The sequence below is a fragment of the Schistocerca nitens genome, chromosome 3, assembly GCF_023898315.1.
Source record: "Schistocerca nitens isolate TAMUIC-IGC-003100 chromosome 3, iqSchNite1.1, whole genome shotgun sequence".
Classification (NCBI taxonomy): domain Eukaryota; kingdom Metazoa; phylum Arthropoda; class Insecta; order Orthoptera; family Acrididae; genus Schistocerca; species Schistocerca nitens.
In genome coordinates this window covers 245,240,481-245,254,242 of record NC_064616.1, presented here as the reverse complement: position 1 = coordinate 245,254,242, position 13,762 = coordinate 245,240,481, and the positions used below count along the sequence as shown (strand labels likewise).

Sequence of the window (13,762 nt, the reverse complement as noted above, 5' to 3'; positions counted from 1 at the left end):
ACATGATCCGGCTGCAAACCCGTGATGAATATCACTATAAATATTTTTGGTTTAATGTTGCCATCTTATCACAGAAATACACGCATTTACACAGTTTACAATGTGAGAATGTTACGACAGTTGTCAAACGAACGCATCTCATCAGAAAGTTTCTTTACAAAATTATTCTTACGACTACATCACGATGTTGCCAGTACTATGATAAATCATCCTATTCCGGTTCAAAGTTCGCTACTGTTTAGGATGACAATCAAGTCTACGGAGGATTGTTAGTTTTGTGATAAGTTGAGCAAAAGATTACCCAAGGTCGCTCGAATTTACAGTGGACGCAAGGTGGTGAACCAACAAGTTTATGCCTCTGCTCCTGGTATTTACCTTAGCTGCAATGAGCTGTCATCTGCATGGCTGCACTCGTCCTCTGAAATTCTTATAAAAACTAATTAAGCCTCTGATGATTTTTCCAGCAGAATCTCTCCCTGTGTTTCTCGTTATGCGAGAAAACATGTACTCATCCCTAGTCTTGTAATATGGCGATATGCACGTGCATGGCTGGAGCAGCGCGCATGTTTAAATGCCCCCTCAGTCCTCGCAAGAACAACTAACTAACTGGCTGGTACGTTTCACCACAGTTAGAGCTCAACGACGCTACAGCTAATATCTAGCTGAATGTCAGCTGCAGTGAACGCAGTGTCAACACAAATTTCTCCTCTGCATTGTACAGAGCGTTATGTGCCCCATTCTGCACGCCAGTTCAGAGAAGAGTCCCCGAAAATTTCGCTCTTCTCTTTCTTGTAGCCAAACTGTCACCCCACCTGGGTTCTTTCCTTCTCCATGTCACAGCTTTTTTCTATCAATAGGAGCGTTCCTCTTATTTTGTGGAAACTCTGTCTGTCAACCGCAAGGGCCCTACCATTAAACTGCGTCGAAATCTCGGCATTTTACTCCTTCCTAGTTCGTTTCCCCCAGTCGGACGTTTTGTGCCCGCTCCAGACGCCTAAAAGTTACAAGAGTACATTTCATGTGAACCACTCGCTGTTCACATGATCAGCTGCATCACTGGTTTTGTTCGTATCCATTTGGAATTCCGAAAGGCAGTTTTCTAAAGCTTCTTTCTGTCCTACTTCTGGAGGCCCGTTACTTGCTCTCCAGTATGCATCACCTGTCCAGTCGCTGACTCCCACCGCTGGATGTCCCATAAGAGGTTTTCGTGGTGTCTCCTGTGGTGCGGCCTCTTCTTCTGCCTTCGGCTGCTTCCACAGAAAACGTTTCCTCTCGCTGCTTGTTTCATCTTCTGCTCATTGACATGCATTATATAGGAGAGATGTGTTAATATCGTCGATTGAGTGTCATCCCTTTTGCATTGCATACTTATAGACAGATCTGCTCATTACCACCGTAGTAAGTTAGCTGTCATATTCACCTTCCAGTTACGATGTATAAAACCCTTATGTAAGGTGCAAAATTGACCTTCATTTATTCTGCCACCTTACAGCTGGAAGAATCTTAAGGAAATGTAACTCATCCACGAAGGAGGTGGCTTAGAAGGCGTTTGTTCGAGATATTATTGAATATTGTACATCTGTCTGCGATCTCTGCCAGATAGGACTGATAGAAGAGATAGAGAAGATCCAACGAAGAGCAGCAGGTTTCGTGACGGGATCGTTTAATCGGCACGAGAGCGTTACAGATATGCTCAACAAACTGCAATGGCAGACATTACAAGAGAGGGGTTGTGCATCACGGAGAGATTTACTATTGAAATTTCGAGAGAGCACTTTCCGGGAAGAGTTGGACAGCATGTTACTTCCCCCTACATACGTCATGACCATGAGGAGAAAATTCGAGAAATTAGAGCCAATACAGAGGATTACCGACAATCATTCTTCCAACGCGCTATTCGCAAGTGGAGTGGGGTAGGAGGGCTCAGTTTGTGTAACAAAAAGTACCCTCTGCCACACACCATAAGGTGGCTTGCGGAGTGTGATGTAGATGTATGTGTATTTCACATCAGTGTTGACGGTTAAGTATCGGTTATTTATTTGGGAGTGATAAATCCGAAATCGTATGTCGTGTGACGAGAACAATAATGAACAAATTACGATGGTGATGACGCAAAATATACTGGACAGTGATTCATCTGAAAATTCCAAAAGAGAGACGTATAATAGGTTTGAAAAAATTTCACGAGCGGAGATACTTTTCGTTTTTGTATCGTACCACCAAATCTTCGAACACCCGCGTCACGTTTGTTCACGCATATGCTCGTGAAAATAATTTGTAATGCCCCTAGAACCGATTAATTCTATTTGCAAGAAATGTACCACTCGTCTAAACTTCTGACAGTCTGTTTGAATACTGGATTTCATATGCAGTGAACCAAGTATCTTAAATGAGTGGTAAACGTTACGACATTACACATCATTACATTCCATTAAGCTACATGACCAATGTTCCAGTAAATGAGTACGTCGATCATTTTGATAATATTAGTTGTGATCAGTCAGACCAGATTTACAGAGCTCGATTAACAGAATATATTGGAAACTTACCAGAGAAAGTTGGATCTCATCGAACGTCTCCCCAACCTGTTAAATGATAAACATTGGTGACCTTGGGAGAAGCAAGAGAATCCCCTTGTGTGAGTGCTTCCCCTACCTGTGAAATGATGAACATTGGAGGGTTCCGTCTATAACAGGTAGTGTGAGAAGCAAAAGTACAGACACTGTGAGAAAAACCGGTACGCAGGGCTTAGGCATACACTCATAAAATATGTGATTCTCGTCCCTGTGTTTATGTGATTTTGTTCAGCATTCGAAGTGAGAAAGATCAGTTGTTTTTAGGAAGTTTTATCCCCTGGGCGTGATACAAGGCGATGTGTGCTCCAGAACACGTGATCTTCGGTGAAGAGGTGCCGATTTTTCACTTGAAAACTGTGAGTGACTGTGAATAAAATGTGACAAATATTCTGATTGTTGTGTGACGTCAAACAGACCCTACGCAGTACGGAGCTAGGAGCTTGGACTGCAGTGGTATACTCGTCTGAGCGTCTGTCCCTTAGCTGAGTGACCAAGGTTCAACCAACTGCATGTGATCTTAACAGTAATCAGAATTTCGAAAACTGTTCAGAATTTCCATAGGGTTCCAGACTGAGTTTCCTGGAGTAGTATTTCTGTGTACCACTTCTAATTAGTTCTGTGCTGTAGTGCCGCAGAAAACACAAGTACCGCTGGGAATAGCGTCTATCCTGGATTCTCCAATCGTGTTTTTCGTGTGCGTAACATCTGCATGTTTAATGCGGCACAAAAAAAAAAAACTGCATCAAAAAAATCTCTTGGTGATACATCAATGTCGAAAAGATCAGCTAGTAAACGCACGAAAAAGAACTCTGATGTGAAACTGGTTGACGAAACTTCAAAGCCCGCATCTCGTGGTCGTGCGGTAGCGTTCTCGCTTCCCACGCCCGGGTTCCCGGGTTCGATTCCCGGCGGGGTCAGGGATTTTCTCTGCCTCGTGATGGCTGGGTGTTGTGTGATGTCCTTAGGTTAGTTAGGTTTAAGTAGTTCTAAGTTCTAGGGGACTGATGACCATAGCTGTTAAGTCCCATAGTGCTCAGAGCCATTTGAACCATTTTTGAACTTCAAAGCGGAAAGATGTTTCTCCGATGTAATAGTTGCCTAAAAGATCAGTGTTTGATCTATCAAAGAAAATTGCAACAAATAAAAAAAACTCATAAAAGAATGTGGAAACGATTTATCATATTGCTAAGAAATACCTTAAAAAGTCAGAAAATAGGAATAAGGCTGTTATGCCACATTAAAAAAAAACTGCAAGGAATAATATTCCAACATTCCCTCGAAAAGTGCAAATGGCGAAAGCAAACATAAAACCTGAAAAGGTACACCAAAGCTCATTTTGGAAACCAATACGTGACAAAACAGAAGTTCTAACTTCCCTTCATGTGAAATCGCCAGATTCGACTGACAATGAGCTGTATTCCACAGCTGTGGAAGAACTTGGATCGCCAGATTCGACTGACAATGAGCTGTATTCCACAGCTGTGGAAGAACTTGGATCGTCCAGTAAAAAACTGACTACAAAGGATGAGCAAACGAATAAAGCACCACTACCTCCACCTGGTGTTGAACACTTTCATGCAGAAAATATGGGTGACTCAGTCCATGTTTCAGAATATGCTATGGATATATTCAGTTACCACAAAGAAAGAGAAGCCAAGTTTGTAATTGGTAACTACATGGAGAGGCCAACCAGTATAAACACTAAGCTTGTCGACTGGGTGGTGAAAATACAAGAGAATTTTGAGCTTAACCATGAAACATTATACTTTGCTGTTAACCTTACAGATTTATATCTGTCAAAGGTTACTGTATCCAACGAAACTTTACAATTAGTTGGTGCAATTGACATCTTTATTGTCAGCAAATATGATGAATGAATGGCCCCAATGCTCTATGAAACATCATATGTATGTGATATAGCTTATGACAAGAATGAATTCATAAGGATGGAAATAAATATTTTGAATAATGTAGGATTTGAATTAGGCATCCCACTCTCATACAGATTTCTTAGGAGATACAGAAGGTGTTCCCAAGTAACGCTACCAGTTCTCACATTGGCACATTAAATTCTTGAACTCTCTCTTACGGAATATACATATGTGTCCGAATCGGATTCAGAGTTGGCTGCAGTTGCTGTAGTACTAGATTTAGAAATGAAAGAAATATCAGGGTGGACAGAAACCATTCAGTATTATTCTGGTTACAATCTTGGTGAAATCAAGGATCTGGTTTTTAATTGAATGAAATGTTGAAGATGAAGCCGAAGAAATCGTTATCCACAGTAAGAAACAAATATTCCCACAAGATATTTTCTGAAGTTTCCAAAGAACCAGTATTAGTGGAACTCAACCTGTGATGAACGAAAATGCCATTCTGGAGGTGCCCTGCAGTGATCATTGTTGTTCAGTTCTTCATTGTTTACTGTTCTCTCTCTCATTATAACTTTTACATAGTCTGTTATTAATAGACCTATACTGAGGTTTTATACAATTAGAGAGTGATACTTCCAATGTAAAAACGTTTTTATATTCTTTACTTTGAATCAATACACAGTTTTAGATGTACATATTTCAGTGCAGCATTTTAAGTTTTTCGAAAATAAATTTTTTGAAACAAATGTAATCAGTCGTGTGTGTACTTTTAAGTCATTTTTGTATTGCCAGCATAGCACTGCTAACACATATCTTCCTTAAAATTATGAATCTGCTGCTTGGCACCACTACTCACCATCATTCCTGATTATATCGTGGAAACTTATAATTTTATGTATTTATGACAAACGACTGCGAGAAATTCCATAAATAATGTAAAAATTTTTCTTTGCGATTAAAAAAAAGAAACAAACAGGCAAACAAAGAAACGAGTGGTCAGTGTGTCTGACTGCCATGCAGCGGGTCCTGGTTCGATTCCTGGCTACGTTGAAGATTTTCTCCAGTGGAAGACTGGGTGTTGTGTTCCATCATCACCATTTCATGTTCATCATCGGCACGAAAGTCACCTAATGTGCAATCACCTGAAAAGACTTGCAACACAGGTGGGGACTCCCGGCCATCAACGCTATACGATCATATGTACACTCGTCTGAGTGCAGTGCAAAGAACCTGTGTTGAAGAGTGATTCTATTATTCCATGATACGTCACCTGCGGCGCGGGCGACGCTTATGAACAGTGAGATCTACTTCAAAGCGACCGTTGCAATAGCTCATCGGGTGGACAGCAGGCGGTACTGCTGTATGTCAATACGGCGACGCCTCGAGATTGTGTGTCGTCAAAGCCACGCACGCCGCTGTGCAGACAGCTGTCTATTGTAGGTGTTGATTAGGAGCTGTGATTTCTCACGGAATTAAAATATCGGTCTGTAAGTGACTGGCAGTGCGGACATTCATCAAATAATTTCAGTAGGTTAACACAGTAATAATTGAAAATAGTGGCGGTAACTTATAACGCTGGTATTATACGACGACACTTATTACACAGTAATGTAAATATCGTTACCCCATTTTTCCGTAGTAGCCCACACTAGTTTTTTAACGCAAAGCTAAATCAGAATTGAATCTACTGTATAAACATAGGATTTTCCAGTGTTATTTCATTGTATGTGCGTCTGGTGTGCTTCTACATCTACACTTATACTCCGCAAGCCACCCAACGGTGTGTGGCGGAGGACACTTTACGTGCCATTGTCATTACCTCCCTTTCCTGTTCCAGTCGCGTATGGTTCGCGGGAAGAACGACTGCCGGAAAGCCTACGTGCGTGCTCGAATCTCTCTAATTTTGCATTCGTGATCTCCTCGTGAGGTATAAGTAGGGGGAAGCAATATATTCGATACCTCAACCAGAAACGCATCCTCTCGAAACCTGGACAGCAAGCTACACCGCGATGCAGAGCGCCTCTCTTGCAGAGTCTGCCACTTGAGTTTGCTAAACATCTCCGTAACGCTATCACGCTTACCAAATAACCCTGTGACGAAACGCGCCGCTCTTCTTTGGATCTTCTCTATCTCCTCTGTCAACCCGACCTGGTACGGATCCCACACTGATGAGCAATACTCAAGTATAAGTCGAACGAGTATTTTGTAAGTCACCTCCTTTGTTGATGGACTATAATTTTCTAAGGAATCTCCCAATGAATCTCAACCTGGCACCCGCCTTACCAACAATTAATTTTATATGATCATTCCATTTCAAATCGTTCCGCACGCATACTCCCAGATATTTTACAGAAGTAACTGCTACCAGTGTTTGTTCCGCTATCATATAATCATACAATAAAGGATCCTTCTTTCTATGTATTCGCAATACGTTACATTTGTCTATGTTAAGGGTCAGTTCCCACTCCCTGCACCAAGTGCCTATCCGCTGCAGATCTTCCTGCATTTCTCTGCAATTTTCTAATGCTGCAACTTCTCTGTATACTACAGCATCATCCGCGAAAAGCCGCATAGAACTTCCGGCACTATCTACTATGTCATTTATATACACTCCTGGAAATTGAAATAAGAACACCGTGAATTCATTGTCCCAGGAAGGGGAAACTTTATTGACACATTCCTGGGGTCAGATACATCACATGATCACACTGACAGAACCACAGGCACATAGACACAGGCAGCAGAGCATGCACAATGTCGGCACTAGTACAGTGTATATCCACCTTTCGCAGCAATGCAGGCTGCTATTCTCCCATGGAGACGATCGTAGAGATGCTGGATGTAGTCCTGTGGAACGGCTTGCCATGCCATTTCCACCTGGCGCCTCAGTTGGACCAGCGTTCGTGCTGGACGTGCAGACCGCGTGAGACGACGCTTCATCCAGTCCCAAACATGCTCAATGGGGGACAGATCCGGAGATCTTGCTGGCCAGGGTAGTTGACTTACACCTTCTAGAGCACGTTGGGTGGCACGGGATACATGCGGACGTGCATTGTCCTGTTGGAACAGCAAGTTCCCTTGCCGGTCTAGGAATGGTAGAACGATGGGTTCGATGACGGTTTGGATGTACCGTGCACTAGTCAGTGTCCCCTCGACGATCACCAGTGGTGTACGGCCAGTGTAGGAGATCGCTCCCCACACCATGATGCCGGGTGTTGGCCCTGTGTGCCTCGGTCGTATGCAGTCCTGATTGTGGCGCTCACCTGCACGGCGCCAAACACGCATACGACCATCATTGGCACCAAGGCAGAAGCGACTCTCATCGCTGAAGACGACACGTCTCCATTCGTCCCTCCATCCACGCCTGTCGCGACACCACTGGAGGCGGGCTGCACGATGTTGGGGCGTGAGCGGAAGACGGCCTAACGGTGTGCGGGACCGTAGCCCAGCTTCATGGAGACGGTTGCGAATGGTCCTCGCCGATACCCCAGGAGCAACAGTGTCCCTAATTTGCTGGGAAGTGGCGGTGCGGTCCCCTATGGCACTGCGTAGGATCCTACGGTCTTGGCGTGCATCCGTGCGTCGCTGCGGTCCGGTCCCAGGTCGACGGGCACGTGCACCTTCCGCCGACCACTGGCGACAACATCGATGTACTGTCGAGACCTCACGCCCCACGTGTTGAGCAATTCGGCGGTACGTCCACCCGGCCTCCCGCATGCCCACTATACGCCCTCGCTCAAAGTCCGTCAACTGCACATACGGTTCACGTCCACGCTGTCGCGGCATGCTACCAGTGTTAAAGACTGCGATGGAGCTCCGTATGCCACGGCAAACTGGCTGACACTTACGGCGGCGGTGCATAAATGCTGCGCAGCTAGCGCCATTCGACGGCCAACACCGCGGTTCCTGGTGTGTCCGCTGTGCCGTGCGTGTGATCATTGCTTGTACAGCCCTCTCGCAGTGTCCGGAGCAAGTATGGTGGGTCTGACACACCGGTGTCAATGTGTTCTTTTTTTCCATTTCCAGGAGTGTATATTGTGAAAAGCAATGGTCGCATAACACTCCCCTGTGGCACACCGGAGGTTACTTTAACGTCTGTTGACGTCTCTCCATTGAGAACAACATGCTGTGTTCTGTTTGCTAAAAACTCTTCAATCCAGCCACACAGCTGGTCTGATATTCCGTAGGCTCTTACTTTGTTTATCAGGCGACAGTGCGGAACTGTATCGAACGCCTTGCGGAAGTCAAGGAAAATGGCATCTACCTGGGAGCCTGTATCTAATATTTTCTGGGTCTCACACGATCGCTGTTTCCGGAATCAGTGTTTAACTGAATAGGGCGTTGCAGTTTGACTTATTGTTCTCCTTTAGTTACTGTAGACGAGAGTTATTGTAATTCAATTTTGCCATTATACAGGGTGATTCTTTCCACCGTCTACAAACTCTACGGACTGATGATGAGAGTATGCGGAATAATAAACTTCTAATGAACTTACGTCCGGAAATGTATGGTTTCCATGCTTAAGATGATTTATTAAGTTATACTTTGTTACAGAGACTGTCTTCCCTGGTCGATGGATCGGATGAAGGGGTCGAGTTGCATGGCCTGCTCGTTCACCGGATCTCAAGCCGTGCGATTTCCGGTTACTGGGCCATCTCAAATGTACTGTGTATGCAGAGCCCATTCCAGATGTGGAGACACTGGAATAGCGTATTCATGTTACGTTTGACACCGTTCGGATGCAGCCTGGCCGATGTGAATGTGTGAGACAAAACATGCTATGGCGCGTATACGCATGTGTTGAGGCACATGGAAACCATTTTCAACACAAGACCGCAGTCTCTGTAACAATATATGATTGATTAAATGGCCTCTAGCATGGTAACCATGCATTTCCGGACATATTAGCTCTACAATTTTGCTTCCGCCGTTTTGGAATAGACGGCAGTAGTGGAAAGTAGTGGTGTAAGTCGTTCGTCGTAAGTGTCATACACTAAGCTTAGGCATTTGAGAACATAATGCCATCAAAATATCAAAATATCAGTCGATTTTTGACTGCATTATAAAGTTATTCTCGACTGAATACGTCAACTTATGAGCCCAATTCTGGTCATCTGCGAGAGGTTTTAATTTTCTGCTTTGATATGAAGAAATCTCCGGATGAGGCTCATAGTGATATGAGTAAGACTTATGATGAGACGCCTGTTAGTGACATAACTTCGCAGAAAATTGTTTCCATGCTTCAAGAATAGTGATTCTGACTTTGAAAACCGGCATGGTTGTGGAAGAGAAAAGCTTTCGATGCTACTGCAACCGACGGGAACAGTCACAGGAGATCGTTATCGAAAACAAATGATGTGTTTGAGCCGAGCACTGAAAGACAAACGGCCACACTAAAGCGATAGACATGAAAAAATGATTTTGCAGCATGACAGTGCACGACCCCATGTCGAAAATCCCGCCAAAACATACTTTTAAACGTTGAAATGGGAAGTTCCACCCCACCCGCTGTATTCTCCAGATATTCCTCCCTCTGACTGCCACCTTTCTCGATCTATGACACACACCCTAGCTGACTAGCACTTGCGGTCATATGAACAAGTGCAAAATTGGATCGATTCATGGCTCCCCTCAAAAGATGCCTAGTTTATACACTACGAAATTCGTATGCTGCCCTAAAGCTAGGAGAAATCAGTGGCTAACGATGGCCAATACTGTTAATCGTAAATGTTTTGAGTGTTTCGCAATAAAGTGTCGAACTTCGAGAAAAAACGGCGGAACCAAAGTTGTAGACCTAGTAAGTTCATTAGAGCTTTTTTGTTCCATATCCTCTCATGGATCAATCCCTGGAGTTTGCACGCAGTGGAAAAAGTCACCCTGTATTCTTCTGGTAAGTAGGCTGTTTAGGTTTTTTTATTGGTAACGCCACCTCTGTATGAAAATCACTGGCTGTGCTGTGTGCAGTCTGTGGCTGCTTTGCATTGTTGTAATACTCGCCATTGTAGTGTTAGGCAGCTGGCTGTGAACAGCGCGTAGCGTTGCGCCGTTGGAGGTGAGCCGCCAGCAGTGGTGGATCTGGGGAGAGAGATGGCGGAGTTTTGAAATTTGTCATGAACTGCTATATGTATATGATGATATCAAGGTAAATACATTGTTTGTTCTCTATTAATATCTTTCATTTGCTAACTATCCCTATCAGTAGTTAGTGCCTTCCATAGTTTGAATCTTTTATTTAGCTGGCAGTAGTGGCGCTTGCTGTATTGCAGTAGTGGGAGTAACCAAGATTTTTGTGAGGTAAGTGATTTGTGAAAGGTATAGTTTAATGTTAGTCAGGGCCATTCTCTTGTAGAGATTATTTAAAGTCAGATTGCGTTGCGCTAAAAAAAATATTGTCTGACAGTTTAAGGACAGTCATGTAAAATTGTTCTAAAGGGGACGTTTCATTCTGTTCATGTGATATTTCAGTTCATGACGTCAGATAACGAAATCAATGCAGCTGGAATCATCTGGGATGTACATATGGACCTGTCGAGCGAAAATGATCCGGCAGAGATGAAATATGAAGCAGACAGTGAGATGTCGAAAGAATCCGGTACAGGGGACTGCAGTTTGTTGATATACATGGGACGTCCAAGAATCCTGGACACACACAAACCGGAAGAGTGTAGGTCTGAGTGTGACGTGTTCACAACTTTAATGGAAATGCCGAAGAAGGGAGTTGAAGATAGTTTATTTCTTTTTGAGTCATCGGTCTGCTGAGGCGTTTGATGAGGCCCACCATGAATTCCTCTTCTGTGCAAATTTCTTCATTTCAGAGGAGCACTTACGCTCTGCTCTACATCCCAAATTATTTGCTGGATGTGTTCCTATTTCTGTCTTCCCCTACAGTTTTTACCCTCTATAGTTGCCTCTAGTACTGTGGAGGCTAATCTCTGATGCCTTAACACATGTGCTATCATGCTGTCCCTTCTTCATGTCAGTGTTTTTGATGAGTTCCTTTCTTCGGTGATTCTGCTGGGATCCTCCTCATTCTTTATCTTATCAGTCCACCTGATATTCAACATTCATCTCCAGCTCCACACCACAACCGCTTCGATTGTCTTCTTTTCCGGTTTTCTCACTGTCCATGACTCACTACCATAAAATACTGTGCTCCAAACGCACTTTCTCAGAAATGTCTTCCTAAGATTAAGGAATATGTTTGACACCAGTAGACTACTAGCCAGGAATTCCCTCCTTGGCTGTCTTAGTGTGCCTTTTATGAACCCCTCGCTTCATCTGTCATGGCTTATTTTGCCTCTACGGTAACAGAATTCCATAACTTCGTTTATTTCGTGGCGAACAGCTTTGGTGTGATGTTTCTCACTACTCTAATCTCCGTTACTTCTCATTACTTCTATCTTTTTCCCGTTTAACATCAATCCATAGTTTTTATTCATTAGATTTCATTCAACAAATCGTACAGTTCTTCTTATCTTTCACTGAGGATAGCAATGTCATCAGCATATCTTATCATTGACATCCTTTCACCCCGAATTTTAATCCCACTCTTAACCCTTCTTTTATCTCCTCCATTGCTTCTTAGATGTACAGATTGAAGAGAAGGGACGAAAACTTGCATCCCTGTTTTACACACTTTTTAATCCGAGCACTTCGCTCTTGGTCTTCCGTTCTAATTGTTTCCAATTGGTTCTTGCACATTTTGCACATTACTCGCCTTCCCCTTTAGCTTAATCTTATTTTTCTCAAAATTTGGAACATCTTGCAACACTTCACATTGTCGAACCCTTTTTAAGATCGATAAATCCTATAATCTTATCCCGATTTTTCTTCGGTCTTGCTTCCGTTATCAAGCGCAAAGTCAGAATTGCCAATGTGGTGGTTTTACCTTTATGAAAGGGTAACTGATCGTCATCTAACAGAGCCTCAATTTTCTTCTCAATTCTTGAGTATATTATTTTGCCTGCGGCTTGGATGCATGAAATGTTAAGCTGATAGTGCGATAATTTTCGCACCTATCTGCCGTTCCTAACTTCGGAATTGTGTAGATGATATTTCTCTGAAAATCTAAACTAGTGAGTAAATAGAAAAAACTAAAAAGAAAATAAAACAGAATAGTGAGCAAATGGAACATAATAGTAAGCAACTGGAGCAGAAACTTATTGCAAAGATTGATGAAACTAATAAAGCTATAAAGAAGATGGACAATGGAGGTGATCATAAAACAGTTTCGCTCTTTGATCGGTTCAATCAAAAGGTCACAGAGCATGCGAAACGTTGAGAGAAAGTTTACACTGAAATTGGAGAAGCGCAAAAAGAACTCAACGTGAAAACTGTGGTCTACAATGAGCGCCTGGAGAGACTGGATGGGGAGGTATAGGAGTACAAACACATGGTTCATGCTGTTGTATCAAAACAAGATGTTAGCGTATGCCATGTGGAGCCAGTGTCTGATGACGTAGCCAAGACACGATCGCAATGTTAAGTAAGAAGTTGGGCAACAGGTAAAAAATCAATAAAATCATTATTACGCGATGAGGGCGTAGCAGTAGGAAACATAGTGGGTATGAAGTCTTCCTCAGGATCGAGAATTTTAGAAAATGCGATCCAAACGGAATATTGCATCCGTGGGACTATTTAGATCGGTTTAAAGGTGTGCTACCTGAACTACGGCATGAAAAGCTGAATATACGCTTTGTTGTGTCGAGAATGCAGGGCGAAGAAGAAGCTTGGGGAATGAAATCGGACAAAAAATGCGAGACTTAAGATGACATTTAGAAGGAGTTTTTAAAACAGTACTCGTCCACGCGAAAACAAAATGACGCGCTAAACAGTTTATATGTTACGCCAGATGTTTTGATAGAGAAGGTGACCGAAACCTAAGCAGGTACACTGGGCCTCTTCTGGCCCACGGTAAATCAGTGATTACGCCATCCTAATGATGTTGACCCCTGACCCTTGTTAAGAACGTCTGGTAATTGGGCTGTTATGTAACTGTGCTCTCTCTCTCTGGCCCGGCCCTCTCCCTCCCAGCCCCAAGTACTTGATGGCCAATGGGCCGAGTGCTTGGGAAGCCATCTACTGCATGCGCAGAGCCAGTGCAAATCGCTCGACTACAGCAGCTGCAGCAGCAGCAAACAGCTGGCAGTAAGTCTTTGCAAATAGTATTTGCCAAATATTGGTATTGGCACGCAGTCAGTAAGTATTAGTCATACACTGCACATATACATATGTCTGTAGTATCGTGTACACAATGTAGAAAAGTGTAGTGCATTGGCGGAGCTGTCATTTATACTCAGGTTTTTCACGCGA

The 13,762-nt window shown here is 43.4% G+C and overlaps 1 pseudogene; it reads left to right on the top strand.

Annotated features, from left to right (window-relative positions):
• Window positions 1–3,865: 3,865 nt before the first annotated feature.
• LOC126249166 (G2/mitotic-specific cyclin-B3-like) lies at window positions 3,866–4,935 on the top strand (annotated as a pseudogene).
• The last annotated feature ends 8,827 nt before the right edge of the window (window positions 4,936–13,762 follow it).